Genomic DNA, 13,884 nt, shown 5'->3' with positions numbered 1-13,884 from the left:
TACCATGTGAGTTCAAATGAAGGGGTTTTTTAATTTAAATTTTCATGGTAATTTTATAGAAATACACTTATAAAAGGGGTTTTTTTTACAATTTTGAAAAAAAACCCATAAGTCCATAAAGAAAAAGGGGTCATTTTATTGTTGAAAAATTCATAAGTGAAGGGTTTTTGAAATACCCCTTGAACGCACGTGATATATAGGGTTTCTTTAGTAGTGCACCCCCCAAGTTAAAAAGCAAAGTAATAAGAAAACTAAAAAGCTGAGTAATAAGAAAACTAATTAACTTAAATCATCTTCATCTTCATCTTCATCTTCAAGATCAACCCTGCCATAATCTTCTTCTCCACCACCACCACCACCTTCAGTATCGACTCCCTACATTTAATAATGAAACAATGCAAAAAAAAGTTAGTGCCAAAGGCAAAACAACATAAAAATTAAGACTTTGATGATAACTAAAATTGAAGTTCAAATAATCGACTACTCACAAAGTCATATTTTCCCCAAGTTGGATATCAGCATCAGTGACCACGTCCTCTTTTCAGCCACTCCCAAGTCTTGACTTCATTGCGATGCTTGCGGTAACTATTCTTCCGAGTAGTTGGTGCGTGACCTGATACTCTTTCCTTCAAAGAATCGACTACTCACAAAGTCATAGTTTCTATGAGTTCAAAGAATCGACTACTCACAAAGTCATAGTTTCTATGAGTTCAAAGAATCAACTACTCACAAAGTCATAGTTTTCTTAGGCCCGTTGGGGATATTGACATCAGTGAGACCAACTCCCTCTTATTTTGGCCACTCCTAGGTCTCAGCTTCATTATGATGCTTATAGTACCTATTTTCCTGAGCAATTGGGGCGCCTGCTACCATTTCCTACAACAAACTACAATATGTTGAAGATATGAAATTCTTGAGAAGAAATGAACTAAACTTAGTGATGTATAAGAAATAAGTAATTGTGGGATAGATGAAGTCTCTGGCACATAGGAGGTGGGGGATACACCCGAGCGGTTCAATAGCTCGGCCTCATACTTAGAGTTCAGTTGCCACCAAACACTACGTAAATCTAGGTCATCCCCTCTGGTATAGGAGGTGTACTTGAGGATGCCCCTCCATATGCCAGATCATTCTCTAGTGGTGGCAACATCTATAAAAATTAATATCTCTAGGATTAGCATAGACAATAACTTAAGACAAGGACTAGGAAAAGTGGAAGGGAGAGGGGTAAGCAAAGTGGAAGTGACCAACCAAGACTGGAATATGTCATAGATGCATCTGAATGTCGAGCCACATATCCAAAAACTATGCTCCTCAAATGGCAAAGAATGTGTCCAAAGAAAAATGTTCGTGTTGATAGCCCAAGCTCATCTTCTTCATCTATGGCTATACATCATGAGCTTGAGAGGGGTTGTTGAGATTACAAGCTTGATGACAGCTAGAGCTAGGCACGATATGTGCTGGCATGGTAGATAGCAGCATGTGTGTGACAATAAATTGCTGCGTCCAGCTGGCCATAATATGTGGACATTAGATAGGGTTATTTGGTGTGTGAACACATCAGAGTTAGTGTGTGGTGTGTAGTTCTTTCTATTATGCATTGTGTGAGAGTGGATATGGTTTTTCTCTTTGGTTAGGGTTAAACTAATGGATTAGGGTTTTGTCTCTTGTGTGTGGGCTCTCTCTTTATCAGTCTTTATCATGGTATCAGAGCCTGGTGCTCTCTATTAGGGTTTTGTGAGTGAGTAAAGAAGAGGAAAAAATTATGTTTTGGAGCTATCCATTGGAGCTTGGAGCTTGGAGCAAAGAGAAGCTGGGAACATACCCCTACTCAATACCCTTGAGTAGATTGCAGGTAATTTGACACAAACAAAGCACGATTTGAGTTGCCCAAAGCAAGTGAAAATTTTGGTTTTTTTTGCAAGCTTTAATGGAAAGCTTGATAGCTTGATAGGAAGAGGCAAATGCATGTATTAGTTGAAGGGCACATGTATCTAGAATTGATGAATGGAATAGCAATGCATATGCAATCCCTTGCCTTATTTTGGAGCAAATCTATGTGATATTGAAGAGGTCAAATTTCAGTTTTTGAGCTACACAAGAACAGAGAATGTATGCAAGAAATTGGAGCCATTGGAGGGTCAACCTATGCACATTGGTGTGATTAGGTTATAGCGCAAGGTCCCGTATCTCATCCCACATGCTTGCCACACTCAATCATGCCATTGTGGAGTAATTAAACCATCAACAAAGGGGCCAGAAATCAACGCAAAAATCCACTGTGGAGGAGAAAAATTGAAGCAAGCCCAAATGGATGCACATCATGCATAATGAGCTTAGCAATTGGACCCTACATATGTATGTATCTTTTGATAGAACCCACAAGCACTAATTTGGGTGCAATGATGCAAAACAAGCTGGATTAAATAGGTTTAGTAGAGCTATTAACTAAGATTAGTGAACAAAGCTTCACTAAATTACTCTCTCCTCTTTCAAAATTGGACTAATTCCTCGCATATACGGAGCTAGAGCACATTGATACAAAGCCAATGACTACCTCGGCCTAAGATTCGGATGCATATCGAGTGAATTGGGAAGTGGATTAGTGTCGATAATTAACAGTTTACAGGTTCCTGGCCAAAATAGAGAGCTATTTTTGGCATGTACTTGGCACTTTGTGAGCTATTTTTGGCATGTACTTGGCACTTTGTGAGCTTGGATGATGTTTATATGCTACATGGAGGATGTATGGATGTTAATTTGTATCGTCCACACTTGATTTGATCATTTCCCAGTGTTTTGGAAGATTGGAAGGCTCAAAAAAACCCGTGACAACAAGGCAAAGTGGAATGTTTGTATAGTTGAGATCAAATGCTATGTGGATGAGATCTTATATACATAATACGAGCAAATTAAAGGTTTTTGCAAAGTGGAGGATTGTTTTGGATGCATTTCTCAAAATTTGTGAGCGATGCCAGGTTGTTTTCAGCATTTTCAAATAGTGTTTTTGAGTCCAAGAAGTTATCGCCATAAAAAATTTGGGCTGTGTGGATAGCATTGGTGCTGATGTTTATGTGTGTATGTGCATGTCTGAGTTGATTATTGGAAATCCTCAGTGAACATCGTGGTAAACAAAATGAGTGATAGTCCTGATAAAATTGTTGGTGAGAAGCTTCACAGGCACAATTTCCTCATTTGGAAGTATCGTATGATAAATTTTCTCAAAGGCAAAGACCTATGGAACTTGGTGACAGACGATGAGGCGGAGCCAAGGGTTCCCCAAATGAATGCAACACCTGCCCAGCTTATAACACATCAAAATTGGATAGAGAGAGCCTTCAAAGTCTTGCATTACTTCTCAATATGTGTTACAAACACCATGTTATGCCATAAACAAGACACGCAAAATCCCAAGGATGCATGGGATACTCTGGTAAAGTTGTAATGATACGACTACAGCACCAAAGAAGATGCAATTGAAGCAGAAGATTCATGGTGTGACTCGAATCAATAGAAGTGTAAATGATTATGTGGAAGAGATCAAAGAATGTGCTGATGCACTAGCATCTATTGGTGCTCCTATGGATGATGATGACTTGGTAGCCATTACATTGAATGGCTTGGGTAAAGAGTACGAGGCATTTGAAACCTCTATCAAGGTTAGAGGTGGAGACCCCCGAGACTTTGATGAGCTGATTTCATTGCTTATTGTGGAAGAGATGAAACTTGGAATAGGTGCCTCATCTAGCACAAATGAAAATTCAAGGGATCAAGAAATTTTCACTCATCGTGGTGCTAGAGGCAAGGGGAGATTTAGCCTAAGAGGACGTGCAGGTGGCCATGGAGTGCAGGATCGATCACCACAGTCTCAACAAAATTTTCAGCCATCATTTGGTGCTAGAGGTGGTCGTGGTTTTCACCCTCATGCTAGAGGAAGATCTGTATCTAGAGGCAGGGGGAGATGGCAAACACCGTAACAGAATGCTAGTAGCATTGAGTGTCACTATTGTGGTAAAATGGGACATATGGCTAGAGATTGCTATAAAAAGCAGAATGACTTCCATGGTGGGAGAGTGCAGCATGGAAATTATGCATCATCTAGTAATGCTGAACATGAGGAGAACTTGTTTGCCATGAAACATGTAATAGGTACTATGATATCACAAAGGGAGAGTGATGATATTTGGTATATGGATTCTGGAGCGTCAAACCACATGACATGCCATGGTGAGTGGTTTGACAGGGTGACGCCTACACATCAAGGCTATGTTTCTACTGGGGATGATACTCAACATCCTATTACACATGTTGGTAGTGTGCCATTGCGTATGCATGATGGTAGAGTAAAAACCATGTTAGATGTGTTGTATGTGCCAACAATTACAAAAAGTCTTTCCACCATCGGTTGGTCAAATGGTGGATCAAGGAATGCAAGTCAGGTTCAATCAACATGGTTGTTTTGTTGAGGACTTCAAAAATGGTTGCAAGTTAATTGCAAAGGGGGAGAAAGAAGCTAGATTGTTCAAATTGAGTGCAGGCATTCCAGAGTTGAAGTTTGCCATGTTTTTAAAAAGTCAAGGGGTTGTGCTAGACATTGATATTTGGCATAAGAGAGTTGGGCATATGAATATTCAAAAGCTAAAATCTATGCAAGCAAAAGGTATAGTTGGTGGTTTGCCTAGGTTCAAATATGATGGTAGTAATCATATCTGTGAAGCATGTAGATTTGGGAAGCAGGCAAGGTTGCCATTTCCAAAAGATGGTCAAATTAGCAGAAGACCATTGGAAATGATTCACAATGACATATGGGGTCCAGCATAGACTCCAACTATCAATGGTTGCAGGTATTATGTCACATTTATTGATGATTACAGCAGGATGACTTGGATTTACTTCTTAAAAGAGAAGAGTGAAGCACTTGGGAAGTTCGTTGACTTCAAAGCATTGGTGGAAAAACAGTATGGTCAATGGATCTCAAGTGTTTGATGGTGAGTACACATCACATGCATTTGATGCCTTCTTGAGAGAGAATGGGATAAGAAGACAAATTACATGCAGGTACACACCTTAGCAGAATGGTGTTGCTGAGAGGAAAAACAGGATCATTGGTGAGATTGCAAGAGCTATCCTTAATGAGAAGTCTATGCCAAATTATTTTTGGGCAGAAGCATGTGCTACTGCAGTGTACTTGTTGAGTGTACTTGTTGAACATGACTCCTACCATAGCTATACACGAGAGTAAACCTATTATAAGGATGATAGGATTTAGGCCGGATATATTGGTCACTTGAAAGTCTTTGGATGTGTTGCATATGTTCATGTACTAGATGAGAGAACAAGGAAATTGGATCCAAAGGCTGAAAAATGTGTTTTCATTGGGTATGCACAAGAGAGAAAAGAATACAAATGCTATAATCCAGTGACAAAATAGGTTGTCATTAGCAGAGATGTTATCTTTGATGAGATGGGAACTTGGTACAAAGAAAGTGAGCATGTCATAGTTGATGACATAGATGAAAATGAGGATGTGAATCTTCCTATAATGCAGGAATCTATGAGTATGAGTGGACCACTTGAATCATCTAGTGATAATGTGAGTCCATGGTTAGGAAGATTGAGACATGATGTGAGCACTGGGAGTAGTGTTGTGGATAAAGGAAAGAAGAAAGTGGAAGATTTTAGCATTGCTACTACGGGTTATGATTCATCAAGCTCAGAAAGCCTTGATGAAGAATTGGGGATTCCAAAAATAAGAACTCCGGGTGTTAGAAATGACAGGTATGTGCCACCACATGCTAGAGCACATGAAGCTCATAGTGAGCCACAAGCAGTGAGGAGATCACAGAGAGTGAGATACCCAGTATAAAGGTTGATATACAGGGGTTATGCTATGCATTATGCATATATGATATTAGTGGTAAAGCATGTAGAGCCTTCATGTTTTGAAGAGGCTATTGGCAAGGAGACATGGGATAGAGCCATGGATGAGGAGGAGATGGATGCCTTGGTGCATAATGACACATGGGATTTGGTAGATTTTTCAGATGGCAAGAATGTGATTGGTTGTAAATGGGTTTACAAAGTGAAGTTTAAATCAGATGGTTCAATAGAGAGGCATAAAGCAAGGTTGATTGCAAAAGGATATGCACAGACACATGGTTCAATCAGAGAGGCATAAAGCAGGTTGATTGCAAAAGGATATGCACAGACACATGGTTTGGATTATGATGAGACATTTAGCCCAGTGGCTAAGATGGCTATAGTTAGGTTTGTGTGATATCTTCTTGTGGATGGAATCTATTTCAATGGATGTGAAGAATGCCTTCCTTAATGGTGAGCTACTACAAGAGGAAGTATTTATGGAATAGCCAGAGGGGTATGTACACCTTAAGTATCCCACACGTGTATGCAGATTGAAGAAAGCATTGTATGGTTTAAAGCAGGCACCAAGAGCTTGGAGTGACAAAATAAGCAAGTATCTTATGAGCATTGGTTTTCATGTGGGAAACTCAGACTCTTCACTTTATGTGAAGAAGACACATAATGGATTGGTTGTGATAGTCATTTATGTGGATGACTTGATTGTGATAGGTGATCATGGGAAAGACATTGAGGATGTGAAGATATCTTTAAGCACACAGTTTGATATGAAGGATTTGGGTGAACTCAGATTCTTTCTTGGTAATTGAGGTGATCAGGACATCTCATGGTATATGGCTAATGCAAAGGCATTATGCCTTAGACATATTAGCAAAGTATGGAGAATGACAGGTTCTAAGCCTATGATGACACCTTTGGGGTATAATATGAAGCTTATGGATGATTTGGGTGTGATGAACTGGAAGATGTCACCATGTACAGGAAAATGGTTGGTAGTCTTATCTACTTGACTATTACGAGGCCGGACTTATGTTATGTTGTGGGACTAGTGAGTCAATTTATGCAGAGTCCCAGGAAGCCTCATTTGGATACTGTCAGGAGGATTATGAGATAAGTGAAGACCACTTCCCATTATGGTCTATTTTATGAGTTAGGGAAAGAGTTGAATGTGTATGGTTACACAGATGGAGATTGGGCACAGGAAGTCTATATGACAGGAGATCTACTACTGGGTATGCGTTTAGCATTGGGAGTGCTGCAGTGAGTTGGAGTAGAAGGAAGCAACCCACAGTTGCCTTGTCTAGTACAGAGGCATAGTATAGATGTGCAGCTTTGGCCGCATGTGAGGTGATGTGGCTGAAAAAGCTACTTGGTGATTTGGTGACGCATTGTGGTGATGGAGCTGTCATACACTGTGACAACATGAGTAGTATACAACTGGCTAGTACCCTATCTATCATGCAAGGACCAAAAATTATCATTTCATCAGGTAGAAAGTGTTGGATGGACATATTGATTTGTCTTATGTGAAGATAGATGAGCAAGTGGCTAACATATTCACTAAGTCACTTGGGAAGGACAAGTTTGAGTACTTTCGAGATAGGCTTGGAGTGCGAGAGATGGATATGATGAGCTTGAGGGGGAGTGTTGATAGCCCAAGCTCATCTTCTTTATCTATGGTTATAGTACATCATGAGCTTGAGAGGGGCTATTGAGATTACAAGCTCGATGATAGCTAGAGCTAGGCACGATATATGTTGGCATGGGATAGCAGCATGTGTGTGACAATAAATGGCCGCATCCAGCTGGCCATAGTGTGTGGACATTAGATAGGGTTATTTGGTGTGTGAACACAACACATTTAGTGGGTGGTGTGTAGTTCTCTTCTATTATGCATTGTGTGAGAGTGGATATGGTTTCTATCTTTGGTTAGTGTGTGGGTGTAGTTCTCTTCTATTATGCATTGAATGGAAGTGGATATGGTTTCTCTCTTTGGTTAGGGTTAAAATAATGGATTAGGGTTTGCTCTCTTGTGTGTGTGTGATCTCTCTTTATCAGTCTTTTATCAGTTGTGGAACTCCAAAGAAATCAGGATCGTGTCGACATCTGTAGGAGCCAAATAAACATAGCTCAAGGTTGGCCTCATGTAGAGTCAAATGTGAACTCATGCCACCGTCACTGTAGCACCACTCAAAAAATCAAAGGCATGATCCACCATATCAATATATGTATGAGTATGATCCGACCCATGCACAATGTCTCCAAATGCAATACACTCTATACGTGTGTGTCCCTCTAAAATAAAAAATGGATCATCATAAAGATCATCATCGCACTAAGCACTGACAAAGTGTCTACACAAGAGATATAAGTGGTACCAGTCAACTCACTATCAATGGAATCTCCAAGGCCACTAAGGTCATCCCCAAAGGTATAGACAAACTCTATCACTTGTGTCTCTATATGACCTAAATCCCATGATAGATCAATCTCCAATAACACTGGATCTAAGGAAATATCTAGATCAAATGTAAAGCTCTCGAAGTCAACGTCATTATGATCGATATGCATACTCCTACGATGTCTCACCTCTACGAACTCATCACTACTCTCATGCTTTATCCCTGTGATTGACTGCTCAATGACACAACTCGATCCACCCGAATGCTGCCAAGAATTCTATGAAAACTAGGAGTAGTGGTTGTATCCGAATTCTCTCCACATGTAGCAAATCTAGAGGAGTGTCCCAACACATCTAATACTAGAACCTCGGGTCTATGCTCCTCATGGTCTATGATATGCTCAACGACATGTGAAGTGTCAATCCCATGTGTAACTAGGGATGCATGACTAGCTGAATAATCATGACTAGTTAAATGCCCATCAGGATCATGGAATGCATAACCATGGTCATCTAATGTATCCCTATGATCAATAGGAATAGAGATAGGTAGCTTTATAATGCTCGTAATGCTCGATGTGCTCGCTGCTGCCATCTCTGCCCTCGAGATCATGTCCACATAATCTAACTCACACACATCACCCTCACTATTACTAACACATACATCATCATCATGCGCATATGTGTCAGTGGCATTAAGTGCACATGTATCACTATCCTCATGTGTATGTGTGTGCGATACATCAATATCATCATGTGTGTGTGTGTGTACATTACAACATCATCCTCATCATCCCCATCATAATACAATGAATGAGTTGGTCTAAGTAAATGAGAATCAATGAGATGATGTCTAGTCGATGTAGTGGGTGAGTCATAGAAGCTCTAAAGGCCCATGTGAATACCACTGTGCTAGCGAGACGAAAGTGGTAGCATGCTCTATCCATGTCCTCCAAGGATCTAAACTTGTCATACCATAACTCAAAAAATGTATCCCATGAATGATCACTACAATTATCGAAAGTCCTATCGATATCGAAAGTAGAAAACGGTACTAATGCGATGTGATAAGATCTGAGTGGATGTGATGAGATGTGGATGAGATGTCAATGGATGTAGATGTGGATGAGATGTGATGCGATGAGATGTGGATGAGATGTGATGCGATGTAAATGGATGTGGATGTGATGAGATGTGGATGAGACGTGATGTGATGTAAATGGATGTGGATGTGGATGTGATGAGATGTGATTGGATGTAAATGAATGTGGATGTAAATGTGATGAGATGTGATTGGATGTAAATGAATGTGGATGTAAATGTGATGAGATGTGATTGGATGTAAATGTGATGAGATGTGATTGGATGTAAATGAATGTGGATGTAAATGTGATGAGATGTGATTGGATGTGGATGTGGATGTGATGAGATGTAAATGGATGTGGATGTGGATGTGATGAGATGAGATGTGATTGGATGTGGATGTGATGAGATGTGATGTGATGTAAATGAATGAGAATGAGATGTGATGTGATATATATGCATGTGAATGAATGTGGGATGTGAATGGGTGTGATGGATGTGAATGGATGTGATGAGATGTGATTGGATGTGATGAGATGTGATGAGATATGAATGTGATGTAATGAGATGTGAATGGATGTGATGTGATGTGGATCTGGTTAGATATGAATGGATGAGTTATGATGTGGATAGATGAGATGAGATGTGATGTGGACTTGGGTAGATGTGAATGGATGTGAAGTGATGTAAATAGATGTGAACGTGAACGTGATGTGATGATATGTGGATGTGATGTGGATCTGAATGAATGTAGATGGATGTGATGTGATCTGAATGGATGAGATGCAATGTGGATATGTTGTGATGTGATGTGATCAGGATAGATGTGATGAGATGTAATATGATGAGATTAGATGAGAATGGATGAAGGATGATGGGAATACATATGGCTGGATGTGGAATAAGCAATGTGAATTGATGTAGAAGTGGAACAATGTGGAAAGATGAGAGTTCATTAGAAACTGTATTTATGACCTGTTTTTAAATGATTGTTTTATGTCAAGAATGCTTGGGAAGCATTTTGACCATCTTGTGAATGAGGTCGTAGAGATCTAAGCGATAAAGTTGCAACGGCTGATGGAGAGTCAACGGAGGACGTCTTGCATAGTAAGGTCGGTCGAGGTCTTGACCAACCTCGGTTTGATTTAAATAGTGAGCTTCCGGTATGGTGGATGAGGGACCAAGGAAGCGGCCTATGAGTGAAGTGCTAGGTGACCTGCGAGAAGGAGCCTAGAGGGTGCTGACCATACGGTGCTCGGGCTCTGGGTCACCAAAGATACCCATGCATGCATCGGGGAAGAAAATGGAACAAGGTATTAGAGTTGTTTTCTGAACTCGAGCATGGATCTGGTTGATTGGCCTTGCTGGTCCTCAACGGATGAGTACATGGCTTTTTTATATGGATCTGTTGGTTGATCTTGTTGATCTTTAATGAAGAGTCCATCTAGATTTTCTTAAGTGAATATATTTCCGGGTACTATGAGCTAGGAACTATTGAAAAGGCTCCTGAGTAGACAGGTGGTGAGCGTTCTGGTTAACCAATGATGCCATAGGTACACCGATGATTGCAAATTGGAACTCAAGCTAGATATTTTGGAGGATTATGATCAGTGATACTATGGTTTGATTAAAAGATTGTTTTAAAGACAGCTGAATCTGTGAAACATGCAATTTCATATTGGGTGTGTAAGTGGTGTGACTATCTTGAAGTTTGCTTGAAGCACCAGCTAGGGGCCTGGGAACTCTTTTCCCTAGTACTCGGGGCAAAACATAACCAAATTTCTAAATGGATCCTATCACTATAGTGGTTGGGTGGTTGGTTAACCCATGGGATTGGATGGGGTTAGGCTGGACTGATGGATCCCTAAAAAGAGACTCAATTCTATTATGTTACGCGATAGATGAAGTAAATCCCAGATAGTCCTTGTTCTATGGAAAAGAATCAACGGTTGTGCCTCTTGACGAGGGAAAAAGCGTTGGTCTCTATGATCCAAGTGCAAGTCTCTTCCTTGATTTGACCATGTGACTCGCAGGTTCGGTCGGATCAGTTTGGTTAGTTAAGGCTTTTAACTACGTTAGAATAAAAATATCCTAGAGGAATCGCCCGTGCTTTCTGGGCGAGGGAAGTTTTTCTGGGTTCGGTTTTGGAAGAACCGAGGGATTAGTCTCTTGCCCGGATATCCGTGGCTCTACCCTGCGCAAGAAGTGCTACTGCTAGAACCCTAGAATTCGTTGCACGGAGGGGGCATGGATCTTTCATCCTTGAGCTAGTCATAAAACCATTTCTTGCACCTTAGTTTTTCGACAATCATTCCATACAAAGCTGTTAGACGTGTTTTGTGGAGTTTCATAAGCTCAAAGAGCCGATTGTTTAGGGCATTGCTAGTGAGTCTTTCATGTATGGCGACCCTTAAGCATGGCACTAAGAACTCCATAGGCATAACCACTTTCGTGCCATAGGCATAACCTCTTTCATGCCATATGTTTAAGTTGAAGGTTGTAGTGTTAATGGCAACTTTATATGTGGTGCAATAAGCATAGAATGCAGCCTGACAACTTCTATTCCCAATTGTTGTGACTCACCTATACAGTCTTGGTCAAGATAGTACATAGCATCTTGTTTATGCTTTAATCTTGACCATTGGCTTGGGGGTAATAGGGTGAAGATTTACAATAAGTGACCTTGAATTCTTGTAGCAAGAGTTGTATTACTTCATTAATGAAGTGGGTGCCATTGTCACTAGTAAGCTCAAGGGGGCGGTGCAATAAGCCCAGAGTGAAGCCAACAACTTCTATTCCCAATTTTTGAGACTCACCTCTACAATCTTGATCAAGATAGCACATAGCATCTTGTTCATGCTTTTGTCTTGGCCATTGGCTTGGGGGTAATAAAGTGAAGATTTATAATAAGTGACCTTGAATTCTTGTTTGGCAAGAATTGTATTACTTCATTAAATGAAGTAGATGCCATTGTCACTAACAAGCTCGAGGGGGTACCCAAAGCGAGTGATCACATACTCGTCCTCGTGAAAGAATTTAGCCCGTGGACCTTGTGTCAAATTTTCTTGTGGCTCTAGCTTTGACCCATTTTGTGCAATAGTTTGTGGCTGCTATGATGTATCAGGCTTTAGTGTGTCGAGCGGCCGGACTAATAGGTCCCACAAAACTGATGCCCCATTTCTCAAACGATTATAAGGACGTGATAGGGTAGAGGGGCATCATTTCCTTATTATGTGGAATCATTGTCTTGTTGGCACTCATTGCAACATTTGACATATTTTATAGTGTCTCCAAACAAGGTTAGTCACCATAGGCATGCTGCAAAGTGTCTGCCTATGAATCTAGAGTGGGCTTGCTCCAAAATAGAGATGTATTTATCCTCACAAACACCACGTCTCATGATTTTATGTAAAGTCGCGGCATCTCACTAGCACTTTTCTTAGACACCATAAATGTGCTTTCCATGTAGAATTAACACAAAGGTCATCCATGAAGACTTCAAGGAATTTCCATAGATACTCCTTGTAGGCTATGCACATTAGGTGTTGGAAGGTGCTTGGGACATTAGTCAACCCAATTCCTATGACTCAATATGCATACGTGTCCCATTCATTGGAAAAATCCATTTTATGAACTAATCTTTTGGGTCGATCAGCACTTGATTGTAGCCCAACAATATGTCAAGGAAGGTGTAGGGTTCTTTCTCTATGACCTGTTCAAGCACATGTTTTGTGAAGGGGAATGGATAGTGGTCTCGTATTGTGGTAGCATTGACCTTTTTGAGGTCTCCACACACTCTCACTTTTCCATTCTTTTTGGCTAGTATCACTATGGGTGAGACTCATTCCAGTGTGCTCTATCCCATAGATGAATTTGGCATCTATGAGCCGATTAATTTCTTCTCGAACCATCTTGGAGTATTTAGGGTTCATAGGGTATGCTCTCTGCTTCACTGGCCTTGCTCCCTCAACTGTGGGGATGGTGTGTTTGACCACTTTGGGAGCTACACCCTTCATATCCATATACTTCCAAGAGAAGTATACCCTCATCGCTCTGGCCATCATGATCGAGCTCCAACAATAACTCCATGCGGTCTAGGAGGATTCCCAATCCGTCCACCACACCTACTTCCTCACCCCCAGCACAGGTAGCTAAGGACATGTGTTGCTAGAAGAGACCACCAACGATGGCTGAACAGGATCCATGCCTCCTTTGACTCCTACAAGTAGGTGGTTGAGCAAACATTGTAGCAAAAAGATGCCCAACTTCTAGCAGCAGAGTAGCGCACCCTGGACAGACATCCACATCCCTGGAAAGTAAAGTCAACGCCCTAATGAACATTGCGCGACCAAGTTGCCCACCCTCTCCCCCATCCCAAAACCCGACCCAAATTCTTAAACTCCATTACTTGACCCTCCAACTCAACCTTCTCCAACACAACCTCTCGACCATCCCCTCACTACCTCTATCCTCTCCTACCTCATCACCAAACCTCTTGCCCCTCCATTAACTTCCTCGTC

General features: G+C 40.9%; 1 pseudogene; it reads right to left on the bottom strand.

Annotated features, from left to right (window-relative positions):
* Positions 1–279: 279 nt before the first annotated feature.
* Positions 280–13,884, bottom strand: part of LOC147642460 (uncharacterized) — a 40,833-nt pseudogene continuing 27,228 nt past the window's right edge.

Source organism: Cibotium barometz, chromosome 1, assembly GCF_041138505.1.
Source record: "Cibotium barometz isolate CiBa-2024 chromosome 1, ASM4113850v1, whole genome shotgun sequence".
Taxonomy (NCBI): Eukaryota; Viridiplantae; Streptophyta; class Polypodiopsida; order Cyatheales; family Cibotiaceae; genus Cibotium; species Cibotium barometz.
Note: the sequence above shows the minus strand (reverse complement) of the source record. Positions and strands in the feature narration are given on the sequence as shown.